The sequence below is a fragment of the Euleptes europaea genome, chromosome 10 (assembly GCF_029931775.1).
Source record: "Euleptes europaea isolate rEulEur1 chromosome 10, rEulEur1.hap1, whole genome shotgun sequence".
Lineage (NCBI taxonomy): Eukaryota > Metazoa > Chordata > Lepidosauria > Squamata > Sphaerodactylidae > Euleptes > Euleptes europaea.
This window is the reverse complement of record NC_079321.1, coordinates 39,579,447-39,602,134: the sequence shown is the minus strand read 5'-3', so window position 1 is coordinate 39,602,134 and position 22,688 is coordinate 39,579,447.

The window sequence follows — 22,688 nt, the reverse complement described above, 5'->3', positions numbered from 1 at the left end:
TTCATGAAGGATTTCTGCATCTAGCTCACAGTATACAGCCTTACCAACAATAAAGTGTCCCCTTAAACAATTGCCTTAAAAAAAAGCATTTCTATGTAAGTGAATAACTTTCTTACAATTATCTGCTCCAAAAAGCATTTTTAGACACATGCCATCCATGATATAACCAACAATTCCCTACAAACCCCTAATAATATGAATTTCTCCAAGCATCGTTCTGTTTCCTGAAAAATTATTTTGAGGAAATGCTGTGTTTATGACTTTCCACCATAGGGTCATGTGTAAGCACTGCTGTAAATCCTTTTCAATTTTGGCATTTAACAATTAATATTAAAGCTGGTAAGGTCATCCTTTGTGGGAAAGTTCACTGGAAGAAAAGAAATACTTAACAGAGCACTCCTGAGGAGCATCTGTGCCTCCGTGGCTGGCTACGGTGTAATTATGGTGCCGCTAGTCTGCTCCCTGTAGGGTTTATTCACTCAGTGGCTGGCAGGAAATAAGTGTCAGTAGCTGGCTTTAAGTGGCCGCAGTCACATCAGCGACCCCAGCAACTGTGCTGTAGTTTTCCTTGGAGGTAGGGTTGCCAGCTTGGGGTTGGGAAATCCCTGGAGATTTTTAGGACGGAGCCTGAGGAGGGCGGGGTTTGGGGAGGGGAGGGACTTTAATGCCATGGACTCCAATTGTCAAAGCGGTCATTTTCTCCAGGTAAACTGATCTCTATCAGCTGGAGATCAGTTGTGGTAGCGGGAGATCTCCAGCTAGTACCTGGAGGTTGGTAACTCTACTTGGAGGTGTTGTGAGGAGGAGGCGGGGCCTTCAGAGCTAGGAATCCCCATGCTCCATGAACAGCAAGTATTCTGCTTCAACAGTGTGTGGTTTTGTTTCTGCTGGGAAAGGACATTTGTATTGGTATACTCTAGTAAAAGTGGTATGACATCGCCCTGCTCTCGTTTTCTGTATTTTTGGGCTCATTTCAGTACTGGGCTGGCTGAGACAATGGTGGTAGTTCCCTTGCCTTAATGTCCCTGGTTTTTTACTGCCATATTTTAATAGTTGCACTATGATGTTGCCCTGTTCCCCCAAAATAAACTAAAATCAGGCAGACGAAGGGGGAATTTTCTTCCTTTCTAACACAAGGCATACCTTCCCTTTTGGTCCCAAGAAAAAGATCACACTGATAACACCATGATAGGAAACATCCCCCCACCCCAGGTTTTAAGAAAATTGAGGGTTTTTTGTGTACGGGGATTGTTTTGTTTTGTTTCATTTTGTTTTATCTTGTGTGGAAAGAACAGGCTCTTTATGACTTGTACAAGAATAGAGGACAATCTCATGTGCAAATGAAAACACACACACGAGCTAAGTGGCTGAAACGGGAAATCCTCCTTGTGGAATTAGACCAAGACTGGGAGCAGTCTTTGTTTTAATGAGCTGAGGTGCCAGTTAGCAAGAGAAAGGAGTAGGTGCAAAAGTCCTCGATGACTAAACATGCATAGTATTGAATTTTGCAAGAGACTGACTAATTAAATCTTCAGCATTTAGAATTAGCAAATATAGCAAGTCTGGTGTGTAACTCCTGACTGGATACCTTGCTGGTTTCGTTTATGGTTTTAAAAGGCACAAAATTCGGTGCTGCAGTTTAAGATAACCCTGACAAGAAGGTGGTTGTCAAAATTAAAATTTGCAAACATATGTGTTAATAAATATTGATCTAACTCTGACCTTGATTTCAGTGTTGCTCTTGCCCCAACCTGCAGAGAGAGTACTGGATTTGAAAGATCAAGGGAAAGTGTAAATTCACTGAGCCTAAGACAAGCAACACCCCCTCTTGGATGCACACCTTAATATTGTGAGGGAGATTGTGTGTGTAAGTGGAGAGCAGTACCATAAGGAGTTTAGACTCTGTCAAGAGGCTAAACACCTAGCAGTGACTCAAGTCGGAATGGTCACAGCTGAGACACCAGACTAAGATGCCTCCGCCCCCTCCAGGGATCAACAGCCACATCAGCAGAAGAGAATGGACAGTTCCAATGGACAGTTCCAATGGTGAAGGAATCCTGGGCAGCACCAGTGGTGGAAGGTGACACTGGTGGAAGATGTTTTGTAGACTACAGCAGTGTCACTTCAGCTAACCCTGGTTAGTAATGCGCAGAAGAATGCAATGATAAACCACTTCTGATAATCTCTTACCTTGAAAACCCTATGATGAGACAATTCAAAACGAAATGTTAGGACATTTTGGAGGTCATTCATTCATAGGGTTGCCGAAGGTCAGTAGTGGCTTAATAGACACACACACACACAAGGCAAGCACAAGAACGTGTGATTGTAGAATGGCTTTAGTACTTACATGGATGCAAAACCCCTCTTCTGAAACCCATCTTCCTGTTGCAGATCTCCTTGCTGCATCCATTCCATTCCCAAGGGGAGGTACGAAGAATTCACTGTGGTTTTTCTACTTTTGATTGGGATTCATGCCTTCCTTGCTGAAATTTAAATCATTGTCATATTTGTTTTTAATTTTTTGTAAGCTAATTTGCAAGCCAGTTTCGTTGATTTAATAAATGACTACATAATACATAACAAATGTGCATTTAATAAGCAAAAAATAACTGATAATGTGGGGTGGGTATAAAAATGTGAGTCTGTAGATGTTCATCCATGGTCTTTTTTCATATACATGTTAAAGCATTTTTATTTTACCAGATTTCTGGGGATTGATGGGGACTTTTTGCCCTTCTTTTTATTTAATTTTAAACTATTGTGTGAATAAATTTCTGTTCAAAGTTGATCAATAAATATTGCTAGAAAATGTTATTGGGAAGATATCCCATCTCCATAAAATAAGCCAGAGCTATTTAATTGTACAGAGATAGAATGCTGCAATTCAGGCCTGCATTGCTATTTAAGCTATAGCATGCATACCACGCAGCTGCCGAGAACTGAAAAGACCACTGCCCCAAGCAAGATCTTTGTCTAGTTTCCCAGCTTTTTTTTTTAATTTGACCTGATTTATATCAACAAGATATAATTGCATGGTAATAAGGCTGGTGCTCAAATGACCCTTCCTGTTTCCGATATTTCCTAAACTACATTTAGCTACACATTCATCACCCAGTCATGCAATTGCCAGGCATCAACTGCTTTTATGCATCGTGAAATTTTCTGGCTGAATACCCAAAGGCAAAGATGACTACAGGCCAGTTTCATAACATGTGTTTTAACAACTCATTCATATTAAATATTTTCTGGTCATGAGGTAATCCCTTTGACTAAATAACCATATGATCCATACCTGGAATTGCCAGTAAATAGTTCTCTCATTTGCAGTGCCATCCTTAGCATACTTATACACTTTTAAGTCTTTTCAAGTCAACTGCCATACAAGGGTGTAACTCTTCTTAGGATGGCATTGTTTTAACCATTAACACAACATGTTTGCATAAGTCTCTAGCCACAAGAATCATTGTATAGATCATGCTGTGGTAGGAAAAGCAAGATATGTGATAAGGCTTAGAATTCGGCCCTCATGAGTAAACTACATTTCCGACAGAGTTTCTTTATATACCCGAGATAATTTCTTTACAGAGTAGTTCTCACATTACACGATCTACCTTCAATTTGCTTTCTTTTCTTTTCGTTTTGAAAGACATGTTTAATGTGAAGCAAAATATTCTCCATATCATTAACATAAATCTGATAAAACTGGTGACATACCAAATAGCTTTGGTTTGGGCCCAGCTGACCCCAACCTTTTCCCCAAGCACAACTGTAAAATCACACCTTCCTTTCCTGCCCACTGGGTATACCTATTGCACCGCTGTCACCTTCAGATATCCACCTGTGGCATAATATTTTAATCAAGTGTACATTTGTTGGCCCTGAGGTATCCAAACTATGGCATGAAAGGAAATCATGAAAGAAAAAAAAGAAAAAAACCCTGACCAAATCAAGGGTTGCAGATTGCCCAGATCATCAGGGATGGAGAGCTGTCAATCCAGTCTAGCTTCTTAAGCAGGGGTCCAGCCCCACCTCTTAGGGCTTTTGGTCTTCAGGGGAGCTGCTGGGATCAGTTGGCTCCCACATGTGCCAAAAGCCCTAAAGGCAGCGCTTGAGCCCTGCTTAAAAGGGCAGAGTGAGGGAGCGTAACAGAAAAGAAAGAGACAGGACAGAGAACAGAGGGAAAAGGTAACTGCTTTAATCCTGGACCAATTCTGTACCACAAGACCCAACTTCACAGTTCACATTAACAGCATGCCTCATACTACTGAGTAAAATGGTGAGTAGCACAACCATAGCACTAACAACATACCTCAGATAAGCACAGTTTTTAAAAAATTGGTGATTATATTTAGTTTACATAGCTTGTGCAATTTTAGTCTCTGAGGGATAGTTGTTAAAAGCACTGCCATATTTAACTTTCATCTAAATTGAGACAATGGCCCCTGTAAAATGGTGCAGACCCCACCTTGGCCCAGTTCACCAGTGGTTTCTGTGTGTCTCCATGTGTGGCCCTGAAACCTAAATGTTTGAACGCCCTTGATTCAAATAATATTGGTCAGTCAGCCTGCCCACTTCCCATCTGGGAATCAACAGTGGAAGACTATATTACATATTTACACACATTGCATTTTGTGTGTGTATATCCTATTTAAACATTACACACACATATGGAAACGGAAATGTTGAAAGTACCTCACAAGTGGGGCAGGAAGAATAATTTCACTCGCTCATTGAGAACGCAGAGGGAAGAATTGTTCATTGATAGTTGCAAAAAGTTAATTAAGTACAAAATTAATGTATAAAGCTGTACAACACAAATGCCAGAGAAACAAGTCATGTATCTTAATTGTCAACTGTGCCACAGAGTATATGATCAATAAATACACTAAATGGAGCTATAGACAGATAATGATTCCTCTACAAACCTGAAAGAAGATCCCAGGCTTGCGGAAAAATCTGAAATATAAAAAAAAATCACATTGGGGGATTAAAACTCCCCAAAATAATAGAAACAACACCTGTGCCTTAAGGAAAGAATATCTACTGTGATCTCATTGGCCATTTGGAAGGTGGCTAGGGAACCATTACAATATTGCTGGGCATTCCAAGCAGGGCCGGATCCAGGTTTGCATGGGGTCCTGGGCAATAGAGTATAAGTGGGGCCCCTTTCCCTTTTGGTACAGCCCCTTTTGCCTCTAGCCACACTCCTTTCATTTGCCCCCTCCCCTTTGGCGCTACCTTTTCTTCTTCAACCACTTACTTTGCCATTTCAGTTTGCTTATTCTGGTAAAGAGATCATACAAAATTTTGCTTTCTTAGTTATTTTTACTTTTCTTCGTTATTTTATACTTGTTATAAAACCAGAGAGAAGAAAATATGCCTTCCGTTATTTTATTTGGAGTGTAATCCAATAAAATTAACATCATTTGTGTAAAAGCAATTCTGGAGGAGCCTTGGTCTAAGGGTTGCAGAAAAGTTCTCCACTTTCATCACTGAAAGTAAGGAGGCCAGCCCACATCCCTCCAAAATCCAGCTGAACAATCTCAACATACTGAAGATTTCCATTTGGAACCATCCAATAGAGAAGGGAACTTAATTTTATCACTGAGCAAAGGATCAAAGGAGCCATAGCTAATACAAGAAAAAAACAACTTGTTTTTACAATTGAGAAATGCATCACTCGGTTTTTTAAACAAACAGTTACATTGCTGCTAATTTAATCCTCCAACAAATATCACAATCCAAAATCTTTAATTGTTGGCTTTATACTCATGTATTGTTTTTTAAATTGTATTTTTTTAACCATTGCCTTGAGGGACCTATTAGGTACAAAGATGGCTAAGTATATATTTTTGCCTGCATGTAGCCATAATAATCAAGATATGTACCATGAGAAAGCATCTCTAATGCATCAACTATTTGTGGTAACTGTGGCAAAACCAATTTGACAGCATCAGCTCCAACATGCAGCATTCCAAGATGTCTGAGACAGAGCTTCCATGATCAGTTTTGGCAAATGCTGTAAGGTTTGCTACCCAGCATTTTGTTATTCCAGAAAGAAAAACAACAACGAATATATATATATATATATGTGTGTGTGTGTGTGTGTGTGTGTGTGTGTGTGTGTGTGTGTGTATATATATATATATATATATATATATATATATATATATATAGCCTTGCCAGAACTGTGCAGCATGCACATATATGAACATATGAAGCTGCCTTTTACTGAATCAGACCCTTGATCCATCAAAGTCAGTATTGTCTACTCAGACTGGCAGCGGCTCTCCAGGGTCTCAGGCAGAGGTCTTTCACATCACCTACTTGCCTAGTCCCTTTAACTGGAGATGCCGGGGATTGAACCTGCGACCTTCTGCATACCAAGTAGATACTCTACCTCTGAGCCATGGGCCCTCCCCAGACTATTATGCACCAGTGCACCAACACTGGATTCCAGTTGTGAGGAAAGCAAGGTACAGAGGATTCCCCCTCTCAGAACAATGACTTGTTAATAGCACCTTTGGCGCTATTAGTCACCAACAATCCATACTTTTTTGTCATCCTGTCCAACACAATGCTTGTGAGACCTTTCCCTGTTGTTTCTGTGACATGCAAAAATTCCAAAAAGTTCTCCTTGATGTCCACTGATTTGCTATTAACAGAGAGAGGGAATGTGTGTGAATACAGTGAGCAAATTGTCCCTTGGCTTTAGTGAGAGCTTAGCATCCATCGCCATGAAGTAATAAAGTTGCCATTCTCCACTTTACTGTGGTGTGAAGTTTGCAGTGTGAGGAAAAACACACATCGTTATTTCACAGCAGGGTGGGCCTCGGACGTGTGCCCCACCCACTCCCACTGCTGATGCCGGCACTGATTCCAAACCTTGGTTTTTGTAAAGCAAAGCCATGGCGGAGGGACAGGGGTGCACTTGGAGGACAAAACAGCCCTAGAAACGTCCCATCGTCCTCCTGTGTCATCATGTCCCCTGACTTGCTGGGGTCAGCATGAGAAGCAACTAGACTCACTACCCACACAACTTGATCCAGCCCCACGCCAGCAGCCACTGCACAGCCCAGCCTGGCCCCAGAGGGAAAGCTGAAAACAGAGAGCAGATAAGGGTAGTTTGGCTGGTAGGTTGGTGGATGGGAAGGATAAATGGAAGCAAGGAAAGAGAGGCTGTGCGGGCTACCAGGGAAGGTAAAGTGGAAATGGTGGGGAGAGGGATACAGGGAGATACAGGGGAAAATGAGATCCCCCTGCAAGTATTTGCAGGTCCTCCACTTGTAAAAATATAATATAGAATCAGTCCTACCTCCAGTAGAAATAGCTGCACTATGACATAGGGGGAAAATACCTGTCTGCACGGTGTGCTTCATAAACTATTTATTATTTGAACACTGTATTTAAATGAGACCCCTGTCTCATTTCAAAATGAGCTGAAGGATTTTCACAATATTTCAAAGGGCTGAAGAATAATTCAAACAGCCTTTTTATAAAGGAGTATAAAACATTTTCAGCTTAAACAAGTAACTTTTATGACACGGAAGTCTAGAAACAGGTTCAAGCTTGTCTCCATAGTGTTATGAATGTGGCTTCCCCTCCCAGCACCCAGTTTTCACAAACTTTTTTTCTCTGTTTAATCATATAAAATTACAGAATAATTATATTTGAAAAATCCATGGTAACCCTTCCCTTCCCTTTAGTTGACTAAAGCCATAGGTTTTAGGTTAGATTCCAAATCCTGCATTTCGTAATACTGACTGATCCAAAACCTGGCTTAAAGTACAAAATTAATGTATGAAGCTATGTGCCCCCTCCAAGAAAATTCCAAATGCTGCATTGTTTTTAGTTGTAATCCCCCATGAGTCTCAGTAAGAAAGGCAAGCTGTTAAGTCCGCTTGGGGAGGACACACGAGGTCGGAGACAGAGTTCCAACGGCAACCGCTTTATTGTGAACAAGAACAGAACTGAACTACAGTGGTCAGATCCCCCGCTTATATGCCCCCCTGGCCGCCTGCGACCACTCCCCCCTAGACCGTGATGGGGGGGAACAACCCTAGTGGCCAATGGGCACTTACAGTCTTAGGAGCCTCAGAGAACCCCAAGCTCCGCGGGTTTCTCCTGCTTACTGGCAACATACTTATATACATACACAACACAAGCTATAAACGAACAATAAATACAACTACAAATGATTTCAAAATCTTTCCAGTTGTTACACAGCAGTTCATATTTTACTAAAGAAAAGAAAAAAAATAATTAAGAAAGTATACTTTTAAATATAAATCTTAAAGAACAGAAGAAGAAGAGTTGGTTTTTATATGCTGACTTTCTCTACCACTTAAGGGAGACTCAAACCGGCTTACAATCACCTTCTTTTCCCCTCCCCACAACAGACACCCTGTAAGGTAGGTGGGGCTGAGAGAGCTGTGACTAGCCCAAGATCACCCAGCTGGCTTCATGTGTAGGAGTGCGGAAACAAATCCAGTTCACCAGATTAGCCTCCGCCACTCATGTGGAGGAGTGGGGAATCAAACCCGGTTCCCCAGATCAGAATCCACCACTTCAAACCACTGCTCTTAACCACTACACCACGTAGGCTCTCCATAAATTGGTAAGGGAGTTAGTTATGACAAAAGGTTTACTTCTAAGTGCTCCAGAAACAGCGGCCTGAGTTTTGTTCTGAGGTCCTTTAGGGTAAAAGCCTTTATCTGTAGAGAGATGCAACTGATTTTAAAGGAGTTCAGTGCTGGAGTCAACCTGTAGAGACTTGATTGTATTGCTAGGGGCTTAGTTTATGAACCACATTCCAAAGGAACCATTGCCTTTTATTTCTAGATAATATACTGTTCCAGGTGAGAATCTAAAGCAACTTTTGTAAGAGAAGATATGCCGACAGTTGCAATGAAAAATAAATACCATATATTTTCATAGGTGTGGTTTGTGATGCCAGTTTGGCACAGTGCCTTGTAGATTGTACAAATCCCCATAGCAATGAATTACCAGTATAGTAAATTGTAGGATCAGGCCGTTTCCAAAGATTTGTTAAACTTGTTTTCATATTCTATTTTTTTTAAATCTCCCATTAGTGCAAAACTACTGCTATTGCAATCAGCATTTCCGTGAAGTCAGCATTACTGTTCAGGAATAAAGAGGGATTCAACTGCAAACAGTGTGTGTTTATTAGACAGTGTTCTCCCAACGAAACAATTCAAAGCCTGTTTCCCAGCCACTGACAAACCCATCTGGAAGGAAAGAAAGATGAAAAGCAGCACTTTGTGTAGGAGTAATGAACATTTCCATAGGATGAATCACCTGGGAAAGGGATGAGAAATAGTCATGCCAGCAGTGAGGTAGGCATTACTTTCACCTCAGCTAATTGGATAGCAGCCCATATTGGTTATGTTTTGTCTGTCATAGGAAAGCTTGGACAAGAAAGATATGGACGATCAAATAAAGTAAATATTAGAGGTTTAAATTGAAGCCACATTGATCCAAATGCAGGTTTTTCAGTGTTAGGGATTTTATTATGCCCCATGTGTTTTCAGCAGTATGCTGTTATCCATCAGCAGCCCATGCAGAAGCGTGTACTGCTGTTGTTAGCTACTCTTGCCATTACAGATGATAGCATCACAAAAAAGTGGATTACTGAACATGTCCACAATCATATGATGGCCATGGCTCCCTTATATGAGTCTCTATATGTGCGAACAACCTAGATTGTAGGTCCTAAAGAATTGTATGCGATCCGTTTCTACAGCCTGATAATATCGCATATGTTATATCAGTAGTAGAGTGGTAAGCTGCAGTACTGCAGTCAAAGGATCTGCTTTGAGTGCCTGAGTTCGATCTCAACGGAAGTCAGTTTCAGGTAGCTGTCTTGAGGTCGGTAAAATGAGTACCCAGCTTGCTTTGGGTAAAGTGTAGATGGCTGGGGAAAGCAATGGCAAACCACCCCGTAAACACAGTCTGCCTAGTAAATGTTGTGATGTGACATCAGTCACCCCATGGGTCAGTAATGACACAGTGCTCTTGCACAGTCGCTACCTTTACATTTTTATATCAGTAGAGAATCAGAAGAAAATTGCACATGATACATTATTTGAAAAAGGAGAAATGGCTGAAAAAAGAAGACAAACAAGTAAGGCATATCTAATTCAGTGGATCAATCATTTTCTCTTGGCCTAAACTATTGTGTAGGATTGTTGTGATGATAATGCCCTGAACCTCTTTGAAGATGAGCAGGATAAAAATATAATGAAATAAATAAATATCAGCCTGGAATTTGTTACACAGTTACACAAAACACTGTTACATTTGAAAATGGCATTTCAGATGTAACTTTCTGAACTGAAGTTGGCATATTGAACCCATTGATAGGCTTCAGTGGCCATTAACGCATGGCTCCTTTGTGCCTGTATAGGCACATACGTTTTTGTATCGGGAACTCAAAAATCAAACGCATGGCACAAAGGAGCACCCAGTGGGAGCTGCTGCCGCTCTTCGCTCCTCCACCTTGCCATCCCCGGGTGGAGGCGAGGAGAGGCTGGTGGCGAGTGGAGGCTGCTGTGGCCAGCGAAAAAAGCCGCTACTGCTCTTTGCTCCTCCACCTCACTGTCCCCGGGTGGAGGTGAGGTGTAGACGGTGGCGAGTGAGGGCTGCAGTGGCCAGCGAAAAGAGCCACCGCCACTCTTCACTCCTCCACCTCGCTGTCCCTGGGTGGAGGTGAGGGGAAGCAAACGGTGGGGAGGCAGGCGGCGGCATGGCTCTGCGCTCCTCCAGCATACTGCCCCAGCGGAGATGAGGGGAAGCTGGTGGCGGGGAGGCGGGCGGAGGCAGCAGGGAGTCGACCCAGAAGCTGTACTCTCTGGCAAGCTCTCGCATTTGTAGCGGGGCTTGGGATAAAGGTGCAATATCAGAGCGAATTAAAAACTCAGAGAAGCTCTGGGATGGGATGGGTCAAACGTGCAGGCTGGAGACAGCCATGCGCGTTGACATGGTAAATTCGCTGCATGCCCAGGAGTTTCCCCAGACAAAACGGCCATGCGTTAATGGCCATAGTTGTGGTTAGAATGTGTTTTATATACACTTCTTTACCATGCTTGTCATTGTCATCTATAGGGCATCAATTGATAGTGTTTTCAGCTCCTTTTCTAGATGTTACATTTGCACATAGTGGTTTACCTCCTAACCATATCAAGTTTGGAATGCGATATCATTATTTTTATGGTAGTAGAATGTGACATCATCCTTTTACAGTTTTCCCCCTTACTACTTTGTACTCAAAATGCCATGAGGCAGCATACACTTTCATAATCTCCCCTTTTTAAACAACTGCTGAGCAAGACATCCAGTTGGAGCTGTTTTAATCAGGAGCTCTTTTACCATTATTTATTTTCCTCTTTTTTCATAGGTATAATCAGCTTTGGTTGGCCCTCTTTGATCTACTTCTTTTATGATTGTACAATATCTTGCCCCAGACATGTTTCTACTAAATTCAAAACATTTTTCAATTTTCTCTTATCTTTGCATGAATTGTTATCGTGCAACAGGGAAGCCTATTATTCCTTCTACACGATAATATGATATTTCTTTGCTGATTCTTTTATATAAAGTTGCAAAAAGGATCACGTAACCCTGCAACAAAGATAGACAAAAAGATCCCCTCTCCCTCCCCGGTTTACAGCTGGAAGTGGCATGTTGGCATGTGCACGCGCACCCCCCCTCGCAACAGAACAGTCCACCAAAGGTAAGTGGGGACCTGGCACCCAAGTTGCCAACCTCCAGGTAATAGCAGAAGATATCCTGCTATTACAACTGATCTCCAGCTGATAGAGATAGGTTCACCTGGAGAAAATGGCCACTTTGGTGATTGGACTCTATGGCATTGAAGTCTCTCCCCTTCCTAAACCCCACCCTCCTCAGGCTCCGCCCAAAAAACCTCCCGCTGATGGCAAAGAGGGACCTGGCAACCCTAGGGGGTAAGGATGAAGCCCCTTCTCCACACATTGCACATGCCTGATCTGAATTGGGGACCTGCACACTAGGAAAACAAGCTGTGTTTGGTGTCTGCCAGATAGGGTTGCCAGGTCCTTCTTTGCCACCAGCAGGAGGTTTTTGGGGCAGAGCCTGAGGAGGGCAGAGTTTGGGGAGGGGAGGGACTTCAGTGCCATAGAGTCCAATTGCCAAAGCGGCCATTTTCTCCAGGTGAACTGATCTCTATCAGCTGGAGACCAGTTGTAATAGCAGATCTCCAGCTAGTACCTGGAGGTTGGGGGGAGAAAATAAACACCACTGTACTGGTATCAGGAGATAAGGAAATTAGTACAGGGGCGGAAAATACTTTTAAGTGCAGAATATATTTTTTTAAGCTACTGTGGCCGTATCTTCGATGAAGCAAATCCTCCTTGAACAGCCAATATTTACTAGAACTGTTTACTTACCTGTATGAAACCTATACAGAAGACTGATGTACATACAGTGAGAGACATTGCACTTCTGCATTGATATTCTTCTTGTCCATTACCATCCACGAGATGGGATGTATAGTTGGTGTATAAGATTTTGTTGGTTGAGTCCATTTGTGTAATTGTGTATGCGTATTTGTTTAGTACCTGGAGGTTGGCAACCTTACTGTCAGAGTCAAATCAGGGGATCCCTGACCATACATGTTACAAATAGTAACAGATCGTTTGAGCCTAAAGGTGGTGCATTGTGTCAGTGCAAAGCGCATTGTAAATGTGGGCGGGGGGGAATTGCACTGGCAGAAAGCGTCTTGCATAGATGGAACAAACTACTCTTACATGGTAGGATACAGCCCAACGCTTCCTTCAAAAAATCCCAACTTAAATGTAGCAATGTTTATCTAGTTATTTCTGTCCCATTGTTCTGCTAAAAATACCACCAGACATTTGTGTGTGTGTGTGTGTGGGGGGGCAACCCTTGACTGATTGCATGCTGATACTTACCCACAGCTACCCCAGTTGAGCAGGGATAGGGTTGCCAAGTCCCTCTTCACCACCGGCGGGAGGTTTTTGGGGTGGAGCCTGAGGAGGGCAGGGTTTGGGGAGGGGAGGGACTTCAATGGCATAGAGTCCAATTGCCAAAGCAGCCATTTTCTCCAGGTGAACTGATCTGTATCGGCTGGAGATCACTTGTAATAGCTGGAGATCTCCAGCTAGTACAAGGAGGTTGGCAACCCTAACCAGGGTAGGTGGAGCAAAAGTCCATGCAGATGGCACCATAGATGCCCCTTGTGTGTCCATTAGATATGCTGGATATTAATACATCCTCAAGTGGAGAACTGGCTCTTTAAGAGGAAATACAATCCCATCAACAAAAGGGGAAAATCCATTTTCTTGGGCTAATCAATCACTTACCAAGAATACCTCCTAGTGTCTGTATCAATTTCCAGTTTATTAGCCCTCATCCAGTTTCATACTGATGCCAAAGACCAGTTTAGAATACTTAGTGCTTCCCCTGAGGAACAGGAGAAACAGAGGTGGGTGTCATCTGTGTATTGGTGACAACTTATCCCAAATCCTAGTCTTAATGATTGTGTAGAAGTATTTGAGAAAGTGACACAAATCTTGTACAAATTCTGGGAAGCACGCTAAATGAATGTCAACATTGATTTATTTTTGAACGTTGGTACTTTTCAAAAGAGCCTAGTAAGATTATTGATGTTATCTGTAGCTCAGTGGAGTTGTAACAAGGTCCTTTTTAATGGAATCGTGACTCCACTCATACATCTCCTTTATAATTTGCTATTATGGAGACGTATTAGCTGCCTCTCCAGAGACTTGCTTGAGGTGGCTAACAAAGAAACAGACAATGAAAGCTTAAAACATTAAATCATGGAAACCATCAATATAAACAATATAACCCCTCCTTATAGGGGTATTATACAACACAAAACCAGCAACAAGTCATACAAGAAGTTAAAAACAGTAGTGAAAACAGTGACAATAATAAAAAAGCAGTATGTGGGCTCTAAAAAAAACAGCTTAAAAAGGATGGGAGAAGGGAAAAAATCAATTAAAAGCTTGGGTAAAGAGAAATGTTTTTGTAGGGTGGCTAAATAACAGTAGGGGAGGCACCAGGCAGGCTTCCAGGAGGAGAAGGACATTCCAAAGACAAGACCACCACTAAGAGCCAAACTAAATGTGATGGTGGCCACAAGGCCAACGATGCCATTTTAGAGGTGAATTTAGCCATTTTAAAATTTCTGTGAAGGTGCGGAGGCAACAGGCAATCTTGTTTTCCATCCCTGAACCTTTTAAAATTCTAAAACAGCCTTGGGGTACATCATGGGCTGATTCAGCTGGGGACCATGGTGCTAGGGAGGAAGGGCTCTTGCCTCCTTTGTCCCATTTTCTGAAGCCCACCTATCTCTTCAAAGTGGAGTCCCCAGCTACCAAGTGTCTGCAGGTTCCCATGGCAGACTCATGTACTTTGTAACGTGTAGTTTGGCCCTTAAGTAGGGTTGCCAACCTCCAGGTAGTCCACAAAACAAGAAGGCTCAGTACTGTAAGGATAATTGAGCAAACCCAAAACAGCACTATAACAATATTAAAGCAAACTGAAGTGAAATTTATAAGGTGCAATAGTGAAAAAAATTATATACAAAATATGTACAAAATAGGAGTACAACAAGATACAAAATTTATACACAATGCAATCCAATAAATGTTATTATTCTCCACGGGATATCATAGATCCTCAAGCAATAAATAAGTCAAAATAGCCCATAAGGGCTTCCAGCCGATAGAGATCAATTCACCTGGAGAAAATGGCCACTTTGGCAATTGGACTCTATGGCATTGAAGTCCCTCCTCAGGCTCCGCCCCAAAAACCTCCTGCCAGTGGCGAAGAGGGGCCTGGCAATTCTACCCTTAAGCCCTGCTCTTTGCATAGCTTGGCCCAAAGAGGAAGGCTGGCAGGTTGGCTGTACCACATCTCGCAATGCCCAAAGTGACCCTGAGAGAGTTAGATTACTGATTAGAGTGAGCCACCACTGTCAGGACTCCGCTGGAAATATCATGATTTTTTCATATCAAGTTGTTGACTTTTGATTTAACTCTGATTGTGTGTATGTGTCTTGTATCTGGAGTCTTTTCAAGGTTGGGGGAATGGAAAGTATACAACAACATTGATTGCTGGTTTCTTTCTCTGTAAGCCTCAAGCCAGCATGGTGTAGTGGTTAAAAGCAGTGGTTTGGAGCAGTGGACTTTAATCTGGAGAACCGGGTTTGATTCCCAACTCCGTCACATGAGCAGCAGACGCTAATCTGGTGAACCAGGTTGGTCTCCCCACTCCTACACATGAAGCCAGCTAGGTGACCTTGGACTAGTCACAGCTCTCTCAGCTCCACCTACCTCACAGGGTGTCTGTGGTGGGGAGGGGAAGGGAAGGTGATTGTAAGCTGGTTTGATTCTCCCTTAAGTGGTAGACAACTCTTCTTCTTGATTCCTGGCTCACAGTATCTTTTTCCCCTTCTGTTGGGACTAGTTTAGGCAGTTCTGACTTTAATTTGAGATGGGATACAGGACCTTTTCAATGTTGTAAACTCATTGGGCTGGCAAACAAAGAGGCAGAGAGTGATGAGAGTGTACCTGACTAGATGCACTGCGGGCAAGCCAAATCCAAATGGCACTGCCAGTGCAACAGGAACTACCTGGCTTGCAGATGTGCAGGTTCAAGAGGTGATGATGACCATAAGCAAGTACTTTGTCTTTTCCTATGTCACTGGCCCCAAGAGCTTGCCTCAGTGGATAGAGACCCAGTCCCAAGTAAAATGGCCTGTCGTGCCACTGTTCAGCATGTTTGTCAGGGATTTCCTACTCTTAAGCTAAAGTAAAAACTCTAACAGAAAAGAGCTCCTAATTCTCATTTCACAGGTAAAAGTAGGGACCTGCTTTCTACTCTTCTGCGTGAACGGATGGGGCTGGGAGAAGAATGGTCAGCAGCATCACTAGTTAGACAGCGAGGGGGCCAACACAACCCAGACTCAAATGTGTCAGAAGCAGAAACTGATAATTAAAAGCAAATGGCTCCACAACAAAAATTTGAATGAGGTGAACCACAGATGACAGGGTTGCCATACACATACGATTCACACATATGCATTTAAGGAACTATTCATTTGTACCTTTTAAAGGACACTGGTGACATTTCACAACTTAGGCACAGCAATAAATTACTAGGTCAAGGTCAGCCAAAGAATCCATGCATCATAACTTCTGAATTCATGCACTTCCCTCATAGCGGAGCAGCTTCATTGTCTTCCATCTCCGACTTTTACACCAATAGAGTAATGTGTATCTGAGCATAAGCAGAGTACCTTTCACTTAGCGTTTGCAGCCTCTTTCCTGCCATACACTTAAGAAACAAGAAATAGTTATCTTACACACAATTTAATGTCCCATCATGTGTCTGTTTAGTTCCATTGCCAGCTGACCACAACCAGAACAATACATTCATCAGATTACAGAAATAGCAGTTTAGAACAGGGCTAGGACTGGCAGCAACCATCGTGTGACTTGTTACCACACGACTTGCATGACTAACCAAGGCCCTACAGCTTGCTACTAGTCAACAGCAGCTAGCATATGAAAGCTTGTGTGGTGACTCAGAGTTTTAGCCTAGGATCTAGGAGACCCAGGTTTGAATCACCACTCTGTCATGGAAGCTCACCTATGGCCAATTACACATTGCCAGCCAAATTTACCTCACAGTTATGAGGATAAAAAGGAGGAGAGGAGAATAATGCTTTGGGTCCCTATTGTGGTGAAAGGCAGTATAAATGAAGTAAAAGATATAGCTGAAGAAGGGGTAGATAAAAGGTAGGTTGTTTGGTGGTTGGGAAGGAAAGAAGGAAGATGAGAATGGTGAGGATATATGAAGAGGGAAAGAATGGGATACAGGGAATGAGATACAGGGGAAACTCCTTGCAGGTCCCCTGTTTCTATGATATAATAAGCATATATGTATTTGTAGGTTATCCGGGTTGTGTGACTGTGGTCTTGGTATTTTCTTTCCTGATGTTTCACCCACAGCTGTGGCAGGCATCTCTGTCCTTCAGTGTTTCTCCTCTGAAGATGCCTGCCACAGCTGTGGGCGAAACGTCAGGAAAGAAAATACCAAGACCACGGTCACACAACCCGGATAACCTACAAGAACCGATGAACTCTGACCGTGAAAGCCTTCGATATATATGTATTATTTTAAAATTTATTATTACAGCATATTTAGAACATCTAACATGGAAAAGAAATACCAATAGTTGCAGATTACCTTTACATTTGCTATGCTTTATTTTGTTAAGGAAGTATATATAACAGATCCAATGCATGCATGCATGGGACAGAGAACAATAGCTTAAGTGGATCAATGCTATGTTATCTCTTTCGTCTACAAAAACCTCTCCCCTAAGCAAATATGCTGATAAAATACATAATTATTAGCATGTTTTATACTCTATAGTGAGCTTTCTTATGTATCAAAAATGTGTTCCATGTGGTTGCTTGATCATTTTCTCAGCAACTTAGTGTCTGCAGAGCAAAGCAATTGGGCAGGGTCCAGGAAGTTGCTCATTTCCAGCTACTTTCCACCTACTGCAAGATACACTCTTATCTGCATTCTGCTCCTCACTGCTGGACCTGATCAGATTAGGCTGTAAAGTTGTTGTTCATGGAGGCGTTGGCATTACTACTGAGTTACAGAAAGTGTCAGTACTCATTCTCAGACTATCAGCTCAGTTTGGTAATTCTCATCTCTCCACTTCTCTCTTAGCAGCTGTTTTTGTGATAATTTAGTGACGTGGTTATTGTTACCATGTGGCTGCTTGCCATGGTTCTCGGTGACCCTGTGTAATGGGAGGACCACATGAGAAGGGGCTGACAACATTGTTGTGGGAATTAACCCCTTCATGTGCCCATCACATGGTCTGCCGATTAGATACATTTCTCGAAAGATAAGGACACAGCCATATGGAAATGACTACTATGAGACGAAAGTAACGTAAGATGGAATCTTATTGACTGTCAGGATGGTTATTCAGGAGACGTTAAAACTTTAGAAGGTAATATATTGTTTTTAGACAGCACGTGAAAATAACCCTTTCATTTTGAGAAACCGTATGTATCAGTTGCTATAAAGGAAGGCACAGAAGATGTTCCTTTGGGTCTACTGATGCCTGAGAGCACAATTTGGGGGTGGAGCACAGAAAGCTGCAGTGAGGTGGGAACTTGCTTTTCTCTAGCATGAACACATGAACACATGAGGCTGCCTTATACTGAATCAGACCCTTGGTCTATCAAAGTCAGTATTGTCTACTCAGACCGGCAGCGGCTCTCCAGGGTCTCAGGAAGAGGTCTTTCACTTAACCTACTTGCCTAGTCCCTTTAACTGGAGAGGCCGGGGACTGAACCTGGGACGTTCTGCATACCAGGCAGATGCTCTACCACTGAGCCATGGGCCCCTCCCCATGCTCTCACTGCTTAGGTTCCAAGACATAGTAGCCAGATTCTTGTTTTCTGCTTTGGGCATTTGTGTATGTCACATACTTAAATTAATCATAAAAATAGTTTGAAACAGACAAGAAGATAATGGTGACTTGCTACTGATGGTGTAATCGATAATGAAAAATTCCAAATATCAAACAAACAAACCAAAAAATCTCCTGTTCATTTCTTTAGAAGTGTTGTGTTGTATAAAATGAAACTTCAATTGCTTCATACTCTCAAGTGGTTCATTCCCTGTTAATAGTAATGCTGTTACATGTTGTGACTTATTCAGTGATGAAAGCTGATTGCATGTTTTGCTAGAACTCCCATAATATTATTTTTGTACCTGTCTGTTCCTGTCTCCGCCCCACCAGCCTTATTTCAAGCAGGATGACTTCCTGAACATTTCTACATGCTGTAATACAACAGTTCCTTATTCCTGACCACAGTGAAACAATTATAATAATAATAATTATTGATAATATTAATAACAATAATAATGGTCGCTCCAGTCCAGCAAAGATGATCCACACATTGAAACAGATTGCCTTCTGGACTGTGAACTATCTAAGCAACAACTTATTCCTTCATTGCCATATCCTTTGAATGAGCCTATGCCTACAGTTCTTCTGATTGCACTGTATCATATATATGCCATACCCAACTGAAAATTTTCTCTTACCACTTTAGCAGAGTTGACCCTCAACTAGGGTTGTGCATATGGGGGATAAAGCCAAAGCAGAATAGGTGATTCCCGAAAGATGAATAGATATTTGGCTTTTCGGGTTTTCTCTCTCTCTCTCTCTCTCTCTCTCTCTCTCTCTCTCTCTCTCTCTCTCTCTCTCTCTCTCTCTCTCTCTCTCTCTCTCTCTCTCTCTCTCTCCCCCCCCCCCCGCCATAGTTGGGGCCCTTTTGAGAGAGGGTTATTTAAAAGACGGTGCTCACCCAGTCTCGTCCGGAGGGATATACTAGCCAGCTTCAGCAGCTACCACCAGGCTTCTGAAGATTTCTTCATCCACGTGGCTGAGCAATCTCCTTCAGACAGCCCCCATGGTCATGACTTCAGCCAGCTCTGATATCACCACCACCACCCCATGAAAACCTGTTTTCCAAAAGAAGGTTGCCCTGAGTAGAGGCTTCGTTTCCCTGCACTGTGACCATCTCTTGGAATCAGATTTTTCATGACCACAATAAAGGACTGTTCACAGGTTGTCATTTACCACCAAAAGGAATGTTTTCTGTGCCTTATTTCTCTTGCATTTAAGCCATTTCCCTCCTTTTGGGAGCTAATTTGCATGGATCTCATGCAAAGCCACACAGAAACAAAGGCAACCCCCAGACTTTGAGGTGCCAGCCAGGAAATTGGCTCTTTCTGTCAGTCCTTGCCAATGCTGAACCTTTGAACCTGAAAACCGAAGGACTGCTCAGCTCGCAAATGCCTAGAGGATGGGGGCAACCCCTTTGTGGGCCCATAAAATTGGACCCCTTGTCCCAAAGTTCACCAAACTTTAGTGACTGTCTAGGGAGAGTCCCTTGCAGCCACACTGCAAATTTGGGGACTCTACCTCCAAAAATGCCCCCCAGGAGCTTTGAAAAAAATCAGTAAACCCCAAAATAAGCAGAATACCAAAATTTACCAGTATGGGCATTCGGCTTATTGCAGGTTTACCAAAAAAAACTGGACCCAATAACCCCAAACCCGAAATTTACTGAATTTTTTTTTTTGCACAACCCTACCCCCAACCAAGCCCTTTCCTTTCCAATAGATGACTGCCTCTAATCATGCCTCGGCACTGAACAGGCGAGTTGGGGGTGTACAGACTTTATTTATTTATCCTGCCTTTCTCCCCAATGGGGACCCAAAGTGGCTTGCCTCCTTCTCCCCTCATCCAGTTTATCCTCACAACAACCCTATAAGGTAGGTTAGGATGAGTGTGTGACTCGCCCAAAAGTCACCCAGCAAGTTTCCGTGGCAGAATGGGGATTCAAACCTGGGTCTCCCACTATACCACGCTAGCCACTACACCCTGCTGGCAGGTGTAGATTGGGTCCAGTGAGAATCACACTCCTAAATGGCAACTTCCCATTTTCCTTGTGAATATACATCTTTCAGAAGGATGGCCTTTGTTTTGTTGCTGCTGGTATCATTTTAGAAGTGTCACTTCCTGTTTTCTCTCACACAGGGTGGAATTATTCTTTTAAGCCTCACTGCAGTTTCTTGACTGTTCTATCTGTTTATATTACTACTAATAAAATTGATTATTTTAAAAAATAGAAGCTACCTGGCAACACCATTTGTAGCTGTGAAACAGAGTAATGAATGATCAAGATGAGCAGCTTTGCAACTGCCAGTGCTGATAACACAGTCAGACGTTGTTACACAGCAGGTAATAGTGAATCCAGGCTGTGTTTGATGTTGAAGTGCTTCTATAGCATGCTACCAAATGAATCCCAACAGCATGGGAAAGCAGACAGGTTTGACTAGTCTGGCTACTGTCTCAATACCCTCAAGCTAAAACTAGGTACCATTGGGCTTGCCCTGCTTTAATTTCATTGCAGTTTCAAAAAGCTGGCATTCTGTTCTGGAAATAAGAGCCTCCCCATTTGGCTAACTGTGATACACAGGCGACTAGCAATCCCAGTCTAATTGAGATCACATATATCAAACCTTGATTGACATGTTGAATTCAAAACAAAACAAAAACCCTTCCGAAAGTTCCTGCAGTGCTGCTCTGTAGAGTGAAATAAAAATGCTCATTGTTTGTTTTAGTAATGCTGCAGCTGTTTATGATGCCCACAGATCAGAACAGATTATATTCCAAGCACTGCTACTGTCCAACATCTTTTCATTTTAATTAATCTTATTTGTGAGAGTCCCAAATGATCCTCATTTATCAAATGGGCATTATGTAACAAACAAACTCTTCCAAAACTTGATTCAAAGTTTGAGAAGTAGTACAGTTTTTTCTGTTTCAGGTCAATTGCGCAACTACGCATGAGCAACTATGGGGAAATCATTTGTTAACCTTTTGGAACTCAAAGAATTCTGTTTTCAGAATTCCATAGCACAAGCACTCATTTCCCCTAAGATTATTTGGGATAATGATACTTCCTAGACAGGTAAGTCAAGGCAAATATTTGTTTAATGAGTTTGTTCTTGCAAAATATAATGCTAAGAGGCTAGGGCTTGAAGATATTAGAGGGTCCGTAGTGGGGCTGCCTTTGAAGACTGGAAGCCAGGCTATTGTTGAACGTTGAATACAGAACACAGATCATTCTCCTACTGTAAGATCTACTCTAGTGGCCTATTTGTTTCTGGGGATAGTTTATTTATATATGTATGTATTAAAACATGTACATCCTGCCTTTTGTCTTGGTTCAAGGTGGCTTACAACAACAGTTAAAACATCCTCAGCTAAAAACAAAGATAAAATAGCAAGACCCAAATCCCTCCCCCCGCCCTTAAACGATGCTTGCCATTCAAACCCCCTCAGAAGCCCTGGCAAACAGTCAGGCATTACCTCCTGAAGATCTCCAAGGAGGGGGCCTCTCTCACTTCTTCCAGGATCCCATTCCACAGAGCACTGGTTCAAAGTATTGGTTCTCTCTCACTTAGGAGCAACGTCCCCGAAATCCTACTTTCTTCCATATTATCCTGCCTGGTAATTAAGTCCTTGATCCCAAGCGTGTCGTTGTTTGCCACTGCCCGTGAAGCGGAATAAGCTTTAACTTACTGCAAACAATTGCAAAATCACCATTGAAATGGGGATTATAATAATGGATAAATTTAAATGTTTATTGATCTAGCACCAGCCAGACAACAATAAATATATACTCTTATAAAATACAAAGAATAATGGATAGTGCTTAACATATTCCACCTTTCAAGCTGTAACAGCAAAATATTTTTTGCCACCTTGTTCTGTTTTGATCACTTGGTACAGTTGGTTTATGAAAACTGAATGTTATCAAAGTAGCTGTAGTCATGATACTCTGACAACTGTCTGCGGGAGCTGTGCAGTAGGACTGTTTGCATGGGACACTTTTAGCTGTACAGCCCTCTAGTGACCACAACGTGACTTGCTACTAATCCCTAATAGTGTCATTGATGTTTATGCAACACTAGCAAAATCTAAATCCTGACAATGAATCTTATGAGTATTTGTAAGTATATGT